At 34.1% G+C, this 19,824-nt stretch overlaps 1 pseudogene; it reads right to left on the minus strand.

Moving 5' to 3' along the window:
- Positions 1–250: 250 nt before the first annotated feature.
- Positions 251–7,355, minus strand: LOC122278939 (annotated as a pseudogene).
- Between the last annotated feature and the right edge of the window lie 12,469 nt (positions 7,356–19,824).

Raw genomic sequence — 19,824 nt, forward strand, 5'->3', positions numbered from 1 at the left:
TGACATAACAACAACGTAAAAAATATATCATTCACATTGACTTCCAAATATGATTTTTACTTGGAACTTTTGTAATCGGCCTTACAACCCAATAGCAGTTGCCCCTCCTCTCCTCTCTCGTATATTTTGAAATTCATTTTTCCAAATTTTCACATATTTTGAGACATTCCTTGAAGAGCTGGAGGTCTGTTTCATGCAAGGTCTAAGCCCATAAAACAAAAGAAAAGCTGGAGGTATTTAGAGGAATTCCTTGAAGAAAGAAAAGTATACACATTATAGCATTAACGAGATATTAGAGGGAAAAAGAAATGAGGAACATTAGGAAGATGATAGAGAGGAGAGAATACAATTAATAAAAAGATGTAACATGATCAAGTACTTTGGGCAGTTGTCCAGTGGAGAAAGAGCATCATGACTAGCTTGAACAAGAAACAATTCTGAACTACTGATAGTTGCAAGGTCACCCAAATTACCCTAACTGATGAGAATGCAGATATTACAGAGCACCTTTTGTGCGAGGCTAACCACTAATTTATAGAACCCTGCCATAAAATGGTTCATAATGGTTAGGACTATGCACAAATGTTGTATAAAATGTTTCTCAAGATAAGACTGCAACACTTATGAGAGTTAAATAGGTCTAGCAGGTAATGAATATGCAGTATGATAATATTTTCCCCCTCTTCCACGAGGGATGTATGGGAACTGAAAATTCAAGCCCCCCTTTAAGAAAGTTTTACTTTGTAAATTTAACTATCCTCAGCAAAAATAAATAGCAACTGTATGGAAACCAGAATTACTTTAAAATTATGGAAACAACAATTTGTCAGGACCCTTCCAAATAAAGTTACCAAGAAAATGGGGAAAAGGGTGAAAAAATAATCACCACGTAAACCCGAGCATAATGGCAAAAACACTATTGCTTTACCATGGAAAATGAAACATACTCCAATGGCAAAGCTGAGGCTATTTCTTGATGATTTCATAATGTTAACTAAGATTTGGTCAAGTGTTCCTAATATATATAGTGCACAGTTCAATGACCTCATGCCATGGATTTTAATTGCGCCGTCTCCCCCGACATGGATTATTGCACTCAACACGTGAATATTAGTCCAAAAGAGTATTTCTTCTTACTGAATTTCTGCGTTCCTATTCTGATTTTCATTTTCTGCAAGGCCGGTTTCAGAACTGGCTGTGGCTGGGAAAGAATCAACCAAGCTAGCAGCTATTGCTGCTTTCAAGTCCTCATCTTCAATTTCCGAAATCATTTCTGCCTCCCTAGATGGAAGAGCCTGATCTGAATGTTCTTGACTCAGAGTGATCCTCTCAGGAGCCAGTGTTGGGTTGCACAATTTGATTATCCTCTCAGCATCTTCAGGTGACAGCCACTGCCCATATCCATTAGAAGACTCTGAGGATGAGATGGGAAATTCTTTAGGGAAGTTTCCTCTCACCAGAAAAATGCTCCAGCCGCAGCCCTAGAGTCCAGATAGGCTGAAAGGTAAAATTTGGAAAGGTGCTGCGGTGCTGCATAGAGACTGTCAAAAGTTATACCATTCTCCATTCACTTTCCTGATACAAAACCAGTGATCCTGCAAGTGACAGATAAATGCACTTTCCAACTCAGGGTCAACCTGGGCATGCTCGGCAACTGGAGAATCAAGGGGTATGACTTGCAAATCCCACACCTCTAAAGCATTTTGTAACACCTGCAAGAATGACTTTCTAATCAGTCAAGTCAATACCATATCGAATATTGGTTATCAGCCAAAAATAAAGCTAAATAATATAGATATTGGCCTAAGACTAACTAATCGATCGAGAATTATTTCCAGCCCAACTGTAAGAAAGGACACCAATCTTTTTGTTATCACTTCAGATGGACACCTGGAGGCATTTCTGAGGATTCCTAAATTAAAACAAGTAAATTTTTTGTCCGTTTTCCCTAGATTTCTAATCCTTTCTTTTTTCCCCCAAATAAAATGTATTTTCAGCAGTCTGTTTTCTTATGGATTTTCATATTAATAAAAGGAAACTATATCTGCTACCATTCAGATATATTCCAAAGCTTTCCAAAGATTTAAAAATAAGACCAAAAATAAAAATAAAATAAACCTGCATGACAATGTTTAGTTAAGATGCACTGGAAAGGTCAACACCAAATGAATTTACACGCGTTCAACTGGTCTAGAGACTATAGGTAGAGATAACTATCAAAATTTGCATTTAGTAAAATAATTTTTAACATTTAAAAACCCGATAATGCTAGTTGGTGTAGCTCCAATCACCATCACTTTCACCCAAAAACTGAAAAATGCTGAAATAGGCTTAATTTGAATGGCTAATATTGAACACACATCTTGTACCGAATCAAAACACAGATGGTCTCATTCTAGCCTTTGCTCAGCTCATCCCCAAACCCAACCCAGAACAATGAAACCTTTTGTAATTGCAAGTCCATTACAAGAGCACAAGTTATCATCCGCTGGCATATGACATCAAAACTGAATATGTACAGCAAAGATTTAGTTCTACAGCCAGAATATCAATAGAAGTAAATGATTAACTATGTCTGTCTAGAACCTCCAAATGCATCCAAGTAATGAGCTAAGTCAGGGCAAGGGACCTACGGCTGAGTTTCTTACGCCCAACCATCTTCCCTCTTTTTCTCATGACTCAACCATCCTTTGTTGTCATCATAATATGAATTCGTGAAGCACCTTATGTTACCTGCAACCATTTTCCCAAAAAATACCATATTGGTAAACAACCCCCCCCCCCCCCCCCCCCTCCCCCCCTTTTTCTTTTTTCTCTCCCTCAAAGAAGGGAAAAAACTCATTTGGTGACCGATTCCCCTTAGAGTTACTCCTCCGTTCTCGCCTCATCAAAAACATAGAAAAGTTAATAATTTTACTTCCATTCCCTATAACCACAACTTCATCAAGCTAGGTCTAAACCACTTAAACAAATCAAGCAGGTCTAAAGCACATAGTATGCACATGGTATTTCTTAAAGAATATAGTTTAAATGATTGACTTCACACTGTCCTATAAGCTATTTAAGAAGTATACTTTGCTTACCTAAAAAAGATATTTATTTAAGAACTATACTTCTCCCACTAAAACTAATAAAGGCATAACACCCCGCACCCAACAGTTAAGAATAAAATCACTTTTAGAAATTTTCGGGAAAGTCGGAGTATTACTACTGAATTTGACTTTAAAAAAACATTTTTACTTTATACTAAAGGAAGCACCAGGTACAAAGATTCTATAAATAAAATCATCTTTTATTACAATATTGAGATCATAAGAGAGAGTACGCGGAATCATTTATTAAGATTTCTTGAAGCCTGTGCTATAAAAGACATAACTTAAAATCTTTGTACATTATTTAGGTCACTGTCACTGTCATAAGAGAGAAAACATGAGGGATGCTATAAGAGGAATGAGACAATCGGCTATTGGCATGGTGAACTTGGGACATGCACAGTGCTAGAACAAGTATCTTGGGTTCGACAGTTGCACTTACAGAAGTTCATAATAATTTTTTCAAATAACATACGGAAGGACAATATTTATAGAGAGATTTGGAAGTGGGTGCTGCGGAGTTTGAGTTGGACTTGTTCATGATTATTCAAGAAGAGAGTTTGAATTTAAAAATATGATCTAATAGTCCATTCAATGTAGAATTGGCGATGACTGAGATTGTGTAGGAAACTTCAATCAATGATGATTTTTAATTGAAATAAACTTCTAATGGTTGATCTTTAAATTCTAAAAGAAGTCTAACTAGTTCAATAAATATTAAATGGGATTTAACATAGTTATTGAGTCTAATTAAAACTCCAATCAACATCAATAATTTATAGCTCATGGATTTATCCAATATGGCCCATTAAATATAATTTAGGCCCAATAAAATTATCAATATTCCAACCTTAAATTATTGGGTCAGGTCATTACAAAAGGTGACACATCAGAATTTCAGACCTCATTTTAACACTTTTTAGCTTCATCCCGCTAATAATAAATATTAGTGGTCCATTTAGGGTGCGTTTAGAACTAGACTTAATTGAGATCAACTCAGTTAAGTCTAATTTTAAACTAAGTCTAACATCCAAACACCCAACTCTCAAATTATTAAACTTATTTTAACTCAAAACCTATTTACATGTAGGACCCACAACCTTTTTCAACTCAACACCTTTTTACACGCTAGACTCACAACCTTTTTCAACTTCTCATAAATATATCTAAAATTATCTTAACATTTAAACACATCTAAACTCATCTTAGGTGAACCCCACAAAACTCACTCCACCATCTCAACTCATTCCTATTCATAAAGAACTCAACTCAACATAACATCCAAACGGGACCTTAATGTCTTAACGGATGATGATAATTCCTTATAATCCAGTTTTCTATTATCCATCTAGAATTACTTTAAACTAGTTTCAACAACATCCGCTCTTGTCTATAGTTGTCACACCCTAAATTCTTCTTTTTTTTTTTATTGGCACCGTGTGTCCAAAAATAGTGTCCCGATTAATCCTAGGGGTGCACAGGCACTCGGCAAGGAGTTTACTGCAAGTGCACCTTGGGTAATTCAAGGGAAAAATCCTCTAGTCCGATAGACCCTAAACATTGTTTGCGCCCAAGGGGATTTGAATCTTAGGCCTGGAAGGAGGGGGGTATACCCCCAAGCCCAAGGCATTTATCACTCGAGCAAACCTCTAGGTATGTCACACCCTAAATTCTAGAGTTTCTATTTTAGAAAACTAGGTTTTCCTTTTAAATCTAAATCTAGGTATTTTTTATATGGATCCCAAAAGATTCATTGCAATTTGTTTGTTAATTTTAATACAATTCTTTTGTGTTAGAAAAATAAAGGATGTTGATTTAAAGGGATTAAGGACTACCTAAAGGAAGTATAAAGAAAATAGAAGTTCTTTGATAGATACTACCAAGTCTATTTAGGGAAGAGTTGCGCCTCTCCCATGGCTCTTAGCTGTTAGGAGTCCTAGAGTCCTATTTCTTAAGAAGTTAAGAAGCTAGGTGTCACAACATACCAATTTTCTTGTCCAGACTTGAAAAAGAAAAAAATAAAAATAAAAAACCCTAGGACCTGAAAAATTAGAACTGCCAATAGTCCAAAAAGCTTTGTCAACAAAACCTTCGCTAGTTTCTTCAAGAAAATCAAACCTTAGCCTCTCCAGAAACCTTACACACTCCCTACCAGATCAGCCATCCCTACAGCAACCTATTTTCTCCAAACTTTCACAAGAAAATGTAGCCAAAGATTTACTTCAGGTACTGCCAAGGCTGATGTCCCTCTCAAGCATCAAAACCCTAAGCCAAAACACAAGTGACGTCAATTCCAGATCTGTCACACCTCTGAGGTAAGAGATTCCATGGTTTTTCCATAACTTGTTCTCTCCAAATGTCTTGAAAACAAATCTCTAAGGCCACTTTTATATTCTGTCCAGATTTCCTTCAAGCCCTAACTCTAAAGAGGAATTTATTGTTCTTCTACTTCCTGCCCCACTTGAATGGTAAGTTGTTTTCAAGATCTACTTGAAGAAATTACTCAACAATACAAAATCCAAAGTGCTAGTTTGACTTGAACCATTTTTCAATTCTCTACACACCAGACAGCCAACATCAAACCCTAGAAGAGATCCCTATAGGCTGCAAGTTGCTTTGCAATCTCTAAACCAAGCAAAGGTGCAAGAACTTGATCCATATACTCAAGTTAAAAATGAACTTGATACATTGACCACCCCTAAATTTGGGCCAGAAATGAACAGAGTTGAAATTGGTTTCCATTTAATTTTAAAATAAACAACGTTTTTCAACAGGAATTCAAGAACAAAATGACAACATCACTTCTAGTGCTATCTTTTAATTACCACTTACAGATTCAAGAAGCTTGAAATGACCCTCTAAATGCCAAAATTTTGGGCTTTCAAACATGCATACCACTAAGATCAATCTGTAGTGAAAAGATGAGGAAATGGGAAAACCATACTAAAAATCTTGCCAAGTGGATAACGTCAAATTGATACCGTGAATAGACGCTCAAGAAAAAGACCCAAAGTTTTTAGCATCAAATTTATTCATTTACTACAGCATAATAAAATGCTAAAACGTGGCACCTTATTCACCACACCCACTAAAGTGGAACTGGCATTGGGTAATCATCCTTGGGACCATAACTGAAATCTCCACTAAGGTTATGTTTGGCTAGTGAGTTGAGATGAAAGTTAAAAGTCAAATAAAATATTATTAGAATATTATTTTAATATTATTATTATTTTAAGATTTGAAAAGACTGAATTATTTATCTTATATTATGTGAAAATTTATGAAAGTTGTAATTATGAGATAAGATGAGATGATTGAGAGCCCCTCTCAATCCAAACCAAGCAAATGTAAGTTTACATGATGCATGTACACCAATTTTTACCTAAGATTAGTTTCTCTATACCGATGCATAAAGCTTAAATTTGTAGAATCTAAGGAACACAGAACATCTAAATTTATCTCCTCCACTGTCCACTCCAGATCAAAGAATTCTGTACCATAGATTTAAAAAATAAATCGCAAGCAGATCCTTGTCATAAAATGCTAATTTTATTTCTTTCTTTATTAAAGTAAAAAGAAAACTTACTTCCTTTTCTTCTTCCCAAAACCTTTCGCAGCAAAACATGCAGATTTCAATACTTTTTCCGTAAACAGAATAAACTTAAACCTACATCCTGCAACACGTACACTAAACCCAATGCAACTACTCGAACTAGCCTTGTGCTGCTCTTCTAAAACCAAGAAAAGCACAAATATCCATACTTCGATTTTTCCAAAATATAGTTTTCCTCGATTTCACAGGAACCAAACAAGGTATAAGGAAAGAAAAAGTCATTTTCTCCAAGAGAAACAAAGAAGTGGAACCTGGATACTGAAATCACCGTCCAAGGAGACGTTGTGAGACTCGGCGGAGAGGAAATCTCCGGAGGCGGAACCTCCTCCAAGCATCATCTGGCGCTCCTTGCGATCAATATCGGAGGCCAATGCGGCCAAATCAAATTCCGAAAAGAAAGGTCCCTGCAGCACCGCGTTCACGCAATGCACCGCGCACAGCTTCGCCTCCTGTACCTCATGGTACAACATCCCTCCATATATATATATAATATATGTATGTATGTATATATATATCAATCTCTAACTCAGATACGAAAGCAGCAAAAATACGAGAAGAAACGGAAACTCTAAAGATTTAAAACAAAATCTGAGCATCTCTCAATTCCCCGTGTCTACGTGTTGGATGTCAGAGAAGCCGTTGAGGGGCAAAGAGCAGGGTCGTGAAATATCGGTTATAAAAGTCTACTCTGTTCGGGGCTCGGACGTTATGACTCATCACTTGCAAACAACTATCTGCCACGTATCAAAGGGAAAATAACTATAAACGATTGCCGTTTTCTTACCGAATTGTAGCCCTTGAACGACATTTAAACATGAGTCATGTTATTTATAAGAAAAACTCAACTCATCATTCTTACATCACACACTACATATAATTTTTTTTTTCTTTTTTTATCTTACCAAATGTTTGGTATATAAATGATAAGTATAAGAATTTAATTATTTTAGGAAGATTAAAGCTAAAAATAGTTGAAAAAAATAAAAATAAGTGTAGTGTGTAGGGATGATGATTACAAACTGGTGTGCATACACTATTATCAAGAATAATGATACATGTACAATTCTTTATATAATTATATTTTAAAATAAGAGTATTTATATAAAATGATATTATTTTCATAAGTTACTGTTAGGGTGCTGCCTAGCAGTGACAGCGGAGAGTAACTACTAGGCTAAATTTTACTCCTTTATTTTTGTTCTTTTTCCTTTTCACATTTTTTAAACATCTTTAAACATTTATAAAAAATTAAAATAAAAATCAATACACTAATAATCATTTCCTTAACTATTAAGCAAAACATAATAATTAAATGCATGAGCAGTCAAAATGATTGAGCAAAATAAGAGGGCATACTATCATTTTTCCTTTACAAAATTGTGATAACCTAGACTTACTGTAACAGCCCGCTAGAAATTCAATTGTGAAATTTCTATTAATTTTAGGAATCTCGTGAAAACCCCATAAGTTTTCAGGAATCCATTAATCGTATAGGTTTTTGTCTAACTACATAGTTAGTGTTATTATTTACTATGGTATCAGAAGTGTGTTTTTGATTATTGGAGATAGTTAGAAGTGTCAAAATGTATTATGGTTTGTGCCATTAGACTCGGAGGGTTATTTAAAGTCTTATGGCGCAATAACATTTTTTCATATTTTCGGACAAAACGTCTGTTCAAAACTGTAGATATTATTGGATAAAAAGAAATATCTTGAAGTAATTTTCATGAATATTATTGGGTAAAAATATTTTGAGTTAATTTTTATAGATATTATTAAATAAAAATATTTTAAGTTGATTTTTTGTAGACACTATTGGATAGAATATTATGAGATAATCTTTTATAGATATTTTGGGTAGGAGAAAACTACACTCAACTCTCAACTCCAGCCTCATCTCTTCCATATCTCATCCATAAGTATCTCCAGCCACCTCTCCCCATGAAATTATCTTCATTTACACTTTCCATTGAAAGAATATCAAACACTCTCTCTCGGACAGCTTTTAGGAGGTCTTTTGCACACCCATTTTGAAGCTTTTGTAAGTATTTTATCATAAAGTCTCCTTCATATAAGTTGTTCCTTTTTTAGTCTAGTTTACGTGGATATCTTATTTGTCCCATTTGAAGATTATTTGGTCAGTCAAATATTGTATAAATTATAGAAAGGTCATTCTGGGAGATAAACTGGAGAATATGTTATAGTTTGGAGTTTTTGACCAAGCTAATGGATAGATATTGGTCCGAAATTTTTATGGAGTATTGTTAACATGTGTATATGATTATTGGTTGAGGATTTTTGCATGATTAAAGGTTTTGATGAAAGATTTTCTTAGATTTAGAAACTTAGAAACTGGAAGAGGAAAAACAGTTTCTGTTTTGAGAAAGTTTAACTCTTTGGTGGTCTAAACCTATTCTAATGACTTTGATAATTTTATTTGAGGATCCTAAGCATCTTATATACATGTTATATTATTATTTTGAAGATATTTGATGTTAGTTTCAAAGATATGAAATTTTATGCAAAAAGATATTCAGATAAGCCAAAATGTGGATATTCTTGGCTAAATTTATGTTTTGATTAATTTCTAACCATGTGATCTTGAATTAGAAGCTTATATATATTTTAGGACATCTTTTTAAAACATGTGATGGTTTGGTTTGAATATCATATATTTATAAGTCATAGATCAAGAGATTTATCAAAACTAGCTGAGGAAAAAGTTTCTGTTTTTGGACTAAGTGTAAAACCAAAAACTCCAAATGTTATTTTGTGATTTTGGTGACTTTAGTTTGATGATTTAAAGCATGGTTGATGTTAGGATGATATTATGAATATGTTAGAAGTAAGATTTGATTTTTGAAATTCTTGGAGATGTTTTGATTTAAAGTCAAAACTTGTGATTCAAGTGCTTGGATCTTTTTACAAAAAAGTTTGGTGTTAATTATTAGCTTTTTCTAAATGGATGTTTTAACTATGGTTTTGAACTTAGGATTAGAAGATGTTTGTTGCAAAATTTTGGCTTAAACATGAGTTTTGAAGTTGGAAGAAATTGCAACAAAAATCAAAGGAAATTGCCTATGGATGTTTCGGCCATAGTGTGTTCTTCATAGTTGTGTTTTGTTTTAAATTTTTCTGAGTTCATATTTAAGTTTAGGACAAAATTTACATGAGAAATGTAAATTTTGGAAACTTTTGGAGTTAGTATGCAAAATCCTTATGTTATGGGTAAAACGATCATTTTCCCACATGTAGAGAGTAAAATGAAAATTTTACTCTTTAAATTAGTATTTTCCATATTTCAAATTATTAGTGATTTAGTTCTAACTTTTAGAATCACTAATTACAGTTCCTCGTGGTCGCACTTGAAGTTTTATAAGAAACGCGAAGATCGAGGTAAGTTAGTTTTTAACTTACTAGCAGTCTACTGTGTATGTGTGCTAAGTAAAGGAACTACAGTGTGTGTATGTGTGTTATCATATATATCATGCCATGCCAAGTTATCACGTAATTGTCTATTATACAGAATTTATTTTGTCGTCAATTTTTATCTGTTACATAATATATTCTGTCATGTATTACTGTACCTTACAAGTACGTCATGCTAAGTATGCCATCTATTACATGTATGTCAAGTCATATAATATTCACTGTTGCAAGTATGTCATGTTAAATATGTTGTCTATTATATGTTATGCAATGTTACGAAATATTTCTATCTCAAGTTGGTCATGTATTTCAAGTTATATCCAAGTCACGTTATGTTACGTCAGGGCTTCAGTCATTTCGTATTCCAGTCACGTTTCATCTTGATTACTTATGTATGGGGTCACAGCAATTGTGACGCATACACTACGTGAGACACATCAATTGTGACACGTAGAATACATGGAGCCACAACAACTGTGGAGTATGTATTTTTCATGTTAAGTCAAGTTTGTGTAGAATACATGGGGCCACAACAACTGTGGAGTATGTATTTACATGTAGAATACATGGGGCCACAACAACTGTGGAGTATGTATTTTTCATGTTAAGTCAAGTTTCAGATCAAGTTCATGTCAAGTCAAGTTCAGTTCATGTTTCAATTTAAGTTATGTCAATTATGCTATGTTGTACGCCAAGTTATGCTTTAATTACTTATGAATTTGATTATACATTTATGTTTTTACTGTCATGCATGCATCATTAGCTTGTGTGGAAGTTTTTTGTTAACTTACTGAAATTTGTAATCAAATCTCATTTTGGTAGTCCCAACTACCATTCCCCCCGAATGGTAGATCTTGTTACAGGGCCTGAAGGAGAATCAGGAACTGATCAACTAGACACAGTTGACTAAGCGACGGTGCGACGTCAATGTTAATATAGTAGTTAACGTAAATTACTACTTGTACAATGGAGTTGCATTTTTAGTACTTTTTGGATCATAACCATTTTGGACTAGTGTTGTGATCTATTCAATGGGTCTTTATGTATGAAGTATGTTTTAAGTATTTGGGATATTTTCAATTTGGTGCATAGTATTGCTAAAGAAAAAAATTATCCGCTGCGAATATTGCATAATGTTAGATGTATGTTAGGAACATTGCATCTTATATGTCATGAACGGGGGCAGGTAACCTTGTGTTGCATGTCTCGACGCTTCAAATGTACGTCCGATCCCAAACAGAATTTGGGGGCGTCACAGGGTGGTATCAGAGCAAATACGTCTCTGGGCAGTAAATCTACATGTCCTTAGGAAATGCACCAAACATTTGACTTGAAATTTTAGTCGTCAGTAGGCTTGAATTTCTTAAGGTATGAAAGGTAGTATGTGGTTTTTATACATATACTCGTGTGTTTCAAGAAGGGACACATGACTCGTGATAGAATACCTCGGAATCCTAAGGAAGATAACAATCAAGAGGATCAAAATTTCCCGATGGATGAAAGATTAGTTGAGGTAAACATAGTTAACGTTGATCTGATTGCAATTGATGGTAGTATTGCATTATTGTTATTTTGGAGTAGGTCAAGTCTTTGGGGTTGGTAAATTGTACATTGTTTGATTCAAAAGAGTCATTGTTTCTATTAATTGTGGTAATGCTTGAGAATTCAGCTTGGAAGCTAAATTGTTACCCTAGTGGTAAGAGTAACAATTTTCATTAGAAGTATTATTGTTCATACTAATGTAGATATAGAATACCTTTTAGTAATATGAGAAATGATATGTAGGATTGATGAATGATATTCCACATATTTGGAGGATTGTTTTGATTCTGAGAATACGATAGAAATTGTGTTTGGAAGAGTAATTTGATTAGGAGAAGCTTTAGCCTTAGTAGGATTCATTTATGATAATAGTATTACCACGCCGCCAATAAATGATTTCTGGCAAAGCACTATCTTTATGGATACATAGATTGATCTTCTTTTGAAGACTATTATATGGGGAGTAAAATCTTGGTCTTGAGGATTTATGTGAACATTAGGAACAAATCATTTAGAGTTAGAATAATTGATAACTCATGATGGATAGAAGAGTTATGACAATCATAAGAAAGACAGTCTCAAGTTTAAGTTATTAATTGGTCAGTTATCAAAGTACCACCTAGGAAGATGACTGATTGTTGCGATTATAAAGAAGTAAGTTAGTCCTAGACCAGTAGAACTCCTTGAGGTTTTTATTAACTTGAAGATTACTGAGAGTTTGGATATGCATGATTAAATGCATATTTATATGAGTCATTGGATCATGTCATATATATGAAAATCCCTGAAAGAAATAAAATGGAGCACATAAAACATCTACCAGAAGATAGAAACACAAATATGAATATTTGTAAAGTATTATTTTATTATTATAAAGCAAAATTACAGAAATTTGAGACTCTTTGCCTCAATCTTTAAACGCTCTTGCTCTTCAAAAATCTGCATGCCTTTCCTATCTAAAGGAGTAGCCACTCGAAAAGAAGAGTTAAGCAAAGATTTTAAATCTCTGTTCTCTCGCTTTACTGCTTCTATCTTCATGTTAGATTCCATAAGAAGCCTCTGAAGGATAGAAATTTTCTCGTGGAGTTTGTCAACCCCACCAGTCCTGGATTGCAGTCGCTGAGAATATGCGACAATCGCTGATGAGTATCGAGTACCGAGACTCACAAGCTCGTAAATAAGTTCATTATCTGACTTATTAGTCAGATCATTATTGGATTGCATTATAGCACCTACGGAAGAAGCATAAACAACTGGTGAACGAGGTGCAGAATGCCTCATGTTTTGGTAATGAGAAGATTGCTGAGCCATTGCAAAGTGAGTAAGTAGAAAGAGATTGCAGAGTAAGAATGCAGACTAATTTCAGAAACGTGAAGAAGATGAGATGAGAAAGAAGATGAACTGAATAATTCTTTTATAGAGAAAATTATGACGAATCATCTCTCGTGAATCATTTCTCTACAAGAGACAAGAGCAATGTAGTATCATAGCTGCGGTGCCTGACAATTACAGAAGAACAAAGTAGTGTCGTAACTATGTGGCGCCTGACAACTACAGAAGACCTATAAAAATCATGCGCATCAGAGTTGTCTGGTCTAAAACAGAGGCCACCGATTTAAAAAAAAAAAAAAACAGAGAGAGAGAGAGAGGATAACGGCTTAATTTTGATGAATTCTCTACTAACTTTAGTATTTACAAGAACACTTAAAGTATATCGCCTATGTTTTTCTAAAGAAGAATTTCGGAAGATTATTTACTTGAAATTTTAGGTTTGGAGAGTGTGTCGATACAACTTGGCCAACCTTGTGGAAAGAAGTATAATATAATTGTTGATTAAAATAAGAGAGTTAAGGAATGACATAATCTCAAAGGCAAATATATACGGGATAGACACAAGGTTGGTAAGCAACACATATTCCTTAACTTGTTATTTCTTACTTCGATTTCGAGGACGAAATCTTTTTTTTAGGAGGGGAGATTGTAACAGCCCGCTAGAAATTTAATTGTGAAATTTCTATTAACTTTAGGAATCTCGTGAAAATCCCATAAGTTTTCACGAATCCATTAATCGTATAGGTTTTTGTCTAACTACATAGTTAGTGTTATTATTTACTATGGTATCAGAAGTGTATTTTTGATTATTGGAGGTAGTTAGAAGTGTCAAAATGTATTATGGTTTGTACTATTAGACTCGGAGGGTTATTTAAAGTCTTATGGCGCAATAACATTTTTTCATATTTTCGGACAAAACGTCTATTCAAAACTGTAGATATTATTGGATAAAAAGAAATATCTTGAGGTAATTTTCATGAATATTATTGGGTAAAAATATTTTGAGTTGATTTTTATAGATATTATTAGATAAAAATATCTTAAGTTGATTTTTTGTAGATACTATTGGATAGAATATTATGAGATAATCTTTTATAGATATTTTGGGTAGGAGAAAACTACACTCAACTCTCAACTCCAGCCTCATCTCTTCCATATCTCATCCATAAGTATCTCCAGCCACCTCTCCCCACTAAATTATCTTCATTTACACTTTCCATTGAAAGAATATCAAACACTCTCTCTCGGACAGCTTTTAGGAGGTCTTTTGCACACCCATTTTGAAACTTTTGTAAGTATTTTATCATAAAATCTCCTTCATATAAGTTGTTCCTTTTTTAGTTTAGTTTACGTAGATATCTTATTTGTCCCATTTGAAGATCATTTGATTAGTAAACTATTATATAAACCATAGAAATGTCATTCTGGGAGATAAACTGGAGAATATGTTATAGTTTGGAGTTTTTGACCAAGCTAATGGATAAATATTGGTCCAAAATTTTTATGGAGTATTGTTAACATGTGTATATGATTATTGGTTGAGGATGTTTGCATGATTAAAGGTTTTGATGAAAGATTTTCTTAGATTTAGAAACTTAGAAACTGGAAGAGGAAAAACAATTTCTGTTTTGAGAAAGTTTAACTCTTTGGTGGTCTAAACCTATTCCAGTGACTTTGATAATTTTATTGGAGGATCCTAAGCATCTTATATACATGTTATATTATTATTTTGAAGATATTTGATGTTAGTTTCAAAGATATAGAATTTTATGCAAAGAGATATTCAGATAAGCCAAAGTGTGGATATTCTTGGCTAAATTTATGTTTTGATTAATTTCTAACCATGTGATCTTGAATTAGAAGCTTATATATATATATATATATTTTAGGACATCTTTTTAAACCATGTGATGGTTTGGTTTGAAGATTATATATTTATAAGTCATAGATCAAGAGATTTATCAAAACTAGTTGAGGAAAAAGTTTCTGTTTTTGGACTAAGTGTAAAACCAAAAACTCCAAATGTTATTTTGTGATTTTGGTGACTTTAGTTTGATGATTTAAAGCATGGTTGATGTTAGGATGATATTATGAATATGTTAGAAGTAAGATTTGATTTTTGAAATTCTTGAAAATGTTTTGATTTAAAGTCAAAACTTGTGATTCAAGTGCTTCGATCTTTTTACAAAAACGTTTGGTGTTAATTATTAGTTTTTTCTAAATGGATGTTTTAAGTATGGTTTTGAACTTAGGATTAGAAGATGTTTGTTCCAAAATTTTGGTTTAAGCATGAGTTTTGAAGTTGGAAGGAATTGCAACAAAAATCAAGGGAAATGGCCTATGGATGTTTCGGCCATAGTGTGTTCTTCATAGTTGTGTTTTGTTTTAAATTTTTCTGAGTTGATATTTAAGTTTAGGACAAAATTTACATGAGCAATGTAGATTTTGTAAACTTTTAGAGTTAGTATGCAAAATCCTTAAGTTATGGGTAAAACGGTCATTTTCCCACATGTAGAGAGTAAAATGAAAATTTTACTCTTTAAGTTAGTATTTTCCATATTTCAAATTATTAGTGATTTAGTTCTAACTTTTAGAATCACTAATTACAGTTCCTCGTGGTCGCACTTGAAGTTTTATAAGAAACGCGGAGATCGAGGTAAGTTAGTTTTTAACTTACTAGCAGTCTACTGTGTATGTGTGCTAAGTAAAGGAACTACAGTGTATGTATGTGTGTTATCATATATGTCATGTCATGCCAAGTTAGCACATAATTGTCTATTATACAGAATTTATTCTGTCGTCAATTTTTATCTGTTACATAATATATTCTGTCATGTATTACTGTACCTTACAAGTACGTCATGCTAAGTATGTCATCTATTACATGTATGTCAAGTCATGTAATATTCACTGTTGCAAGTATGTCATGTTAAATATGTTGTATATTATATGTTATGCAATGTTACGAAATATTTCTATCTCAAGTTGGTCATGTATTTCAAGTTATATTCAAGTCACGTTATGTTACGTCAGGGCTTCAGTCATTTCGTATTCCAGTCACGTTTCATCTTGATTACTTATGTATGGGGTCACAGCAATTGTGACGCATACACTATGTGAGACACAGCAATTGTGACACGTAGAATACATGGGGCCACAACAACTGTGGAGTATGTATTTTTCATGTTAAGTCAAGTTTGTGTAGAATACATGGGGCCACAACAACTGTGGAGTATGTATTTTTCATGTTAAGTCAAGTTTGTGTAGAATACATGGGGCCACAACAACTGTGGAGTATGTATTTACATGTAGAATACATGGGGCCACAATAACTGTGCAGTATGTATTTTTCATGTTAAGTCAAGTTTCAGATCAAGTTCATGTCTAGTCAAGTTCAGTTCATGTTTCAATTTAAGTTATGTCAATTATGCTATGTTGTACGCCAAGTTATACTTTAATTACTTATGAATTTGATTATGCATTTATGCTCTTACTGTCATGCATGCATCATTAGCTTGTGTGGAAGTTTTTTGTTAACTTACTGAGATTTGTAATCAAATCTTATTTTGGTAGTCTCAACTACCATTCCCCCCGAATGGTAGATCTTGTTACAGGACCTGAAGGAGAATCAGGAGCTGATTAACTAGACACAGTTGACTAAGCGATGGTGTGACGTCAATGTTAATATAGTAGTTAACGTAAATTATTACTTGTACAATGGAGTTGCATCTTTAGTACTTTTTGGATCATAACCATTTTGGACTAGTGTTGTGATCTATTCAATGGGTCTTTATGTATGAAGTATGTTTTAAGTATTTGGGATATTTTCAATTTGGTGCATAGTATTGCTAAAAAATAAAAAATTATCCGCTGCAAATATTGCATGATGTTAGATGCATGTTAGGAACATTGCATCTTATATGTCATGAACGGGGGCAGGTAACCTTGTGTTGCATGTCTCGACGCTTCAAATGTTCATCCGATCCCAAACGGAATTTGGGGGCGTTACACTTACCTTAGCCTTTTAGCTTATTTTATTATAGGTTAGTGCATGGTATTTATAACATGCAATGTGGTGAAATCCAATTGGAAACCTAAGTTTGATGCACTAGCATCTAAGCCCACAAGGGAGACGCACAAGCCCACGCTCATTCTGCCTCTATAGAAAATTAGGGTTTTGAAACCCTAGAGAATTAGGGCACAAGCCCAACCCATTTTCATTTATGCTAAATGTCATCCATTGAGACCCACATTAGGAACAAATGAATCTGAACGTGAAACGAGGGAAGGGAGGTGAGAGAAATTAGGGTTTGGAGTCCCACACACCTACCCTAAAATCTTACCTACTTGTCATTTGTCATGCATGCAAAGGAATTTGCTTGTAAGAATGGACTTTTTGACACTTTTCACTAGTATATAGAACTTCTAAAAAATAGAAATGATGGACACTTAGAGAAGTGGCGCCTAGGGCAAGCTAAGAGACAAGAAGGGCACAACAAGCCCTAGAGAGGATTCGATTTCTAGAAAGTTTTGCCACTTATCATACATGCAAAGTAAAATGATGAAAATTGAAGAAGGTGGCCTTGGAAAAGGCAAAATCTTGCATGAAAGGGATAGCTTACACGTCTAAGGGCCTTTAGAAGGATCTTGTAAGATGAACACATGAGGTGGACGGCAATAGGGACTTGTGCATTGTCACCTTCCTTGCTCAATCAGACATTGTCTAAGACATTAAAAGATGAAGGATCTCCTTGAAAAGATAAAGTACTTTTGGCCATCAACACCCCACACACCACATGGCACACATACACAAGATTGAGGAGGATCTTGGTTGAAAAAAATGACTCTTTTACCACCTAGTATATTGAATCAAGACATAAGAGGAAGGGCAAAAATGAAAGGTAGGGTTTCAATTTTGAGGAGCCATGCCACTTGTCCAAAAGGTTGTTTTTGGTTCCCAACACAATCCAATGATGGAGAAGGAAAAGAGGCACACGGTTTGATGCCACGTGGCATCCATGCGAAAAGTTTTAGCTTTTCAAGGACTCACATGCCTATAAAGGGGGAGGAGCTTAAAACCTTGAGGTCTTTTGGTTACTTGGAGAAATTTCTTGAGACATTCGGCCTTCTTACTTTCTCTCTACTTTCTATAACTTTCTCTCCATCCAAACACTGCCCACACTATCAGAATCCATTCAAACATCATTCTAAGTGATTGCCAAGCTAGAGACACATTCTGCAAGGAAAGCCATGGAATGTGAGGAACCAAACACTTTCTATCCTTACACCTCACACACGGCCAAGTGAGGAAGTTTTAGATTCTATGAGATTTTCATGAACACATGCTCAAACATACACACATACAAATTGTCGAATAGTTATGGTTTCCCTTTTCTAAAAAAAATGAGGATTTCAACCTTATTTGCATTAAACTTATAAGAATGATGTCTTTGAGAGAGAGAAGGGCCATGACCTTGCCAAGCTAGAGACACATTCTACAAGAAAAGCCACGCAATGTGAGGAACCAAATACTTTTTTGCCTTACACCTCACACACAGCCAAGGGAGAAAGTTTCGGATTCCATGAGATTTTCATGAACATGTGCACACACGCGCGCGCACACACACACACACATCGTTAGATAGTTAGGGCTTCCTTTTTCTAAAAGAATAAGGATACCAACCTCATTTGCATTAAACTTATGAGAACGATGTCTTTGAGAGGAAGAAGGGCCACGACCTAAGTACTTATCTAAAATTAAGATTTTTATTTCATGGAGGTTTCAAACTTATGGAAGGGAGTTTGAATATTGGAGATTATTTTTTGTATCAAAGAAAAGATAAGAACACGACACTCACTTACACACAGATTAGGGTTTTTAAATGATTAATTCTCGTGAATTTTAAATTATAGTTTTTAGCTTTCTTATTATTGAATATTGGACTTTTGTATGTAGATCTTCAACTTACTCTCAGATATTGCAAGTATATGATATGTAAACTTGTTTAGTTGTGTTTGATTTGATGATACTTTATCATGTCATATATTCTATTCTTTGAGTAGTTGTTACCATGTTATTTGATTGGTTTGTTTACATCATGAAAATGAGTTGTGATACTACATCCAGTATTCAGATTTATATGTTTTGATGCACATGTTAGTGTTTGATGTCTAACCGAAATTGTTAGAAATTTAAGTTCATGAAATAATTGAGTGATCATATGTATATTCACATGCAAGGGCGAAACTAGTTATAAGGTAGAGGGCTATCACCACCCAAATTTTAAAAAAATTAAAAATTAAAAATTATATAATTAAAATTGTGCCCCCCCCCCCCCCCAATACTTAGATTTTTTAACCCCCCTCCCCCAAAAAAAAAGTCCTAATACTCACATAACCCACTCTAACTTTTCACTCCACCTCACCTGACACCCAAATCTTCAACTACTTACCAATAAACCTTGATACTCAGCACCCAGCTCGGTGCTATTGCTCTTACACCCCCAACAAATTTTCAACTTTTCATTTCACTTCACTTCAACTACTAACACCCCCAAATCCTAATACTCGACACTGCTCCTCTTACTTTTTTTTTATCAATAATCGGCACTGTTCCTCTTACTTTCTGTCTATTTTTTTTTTTTTTTTTCCTATTTTTAATTTCTTCATACCCCCACCTAAAGAAAGAATAACAGTTTCGTGTGCATTGCGTCTTGTTGTCTATTTTCTCAAGTTTTCTTGGGAACCAAACAAGTTCGTAGGATTTTTTCTTTTTTCTTTTTCCTATTTTTTTTCTTCTTTTATGGATTGTGAAGT

This window comes from Carya illinoinensis, chromosome 10 (assembly GCF_018687715.1).
Source record: "Carya illinoinensis cultivar Pawnee chromosome 10, C.illinoinensisPawnee_v1, whole genome shotgun sequence".
Taxonomy (NCBI): Eukaryota; Viridiplantae; Streptophyta; class Magnoliopsida; order Fagales; family Juglandaceae; genus Carya; species Carya illinoinensis.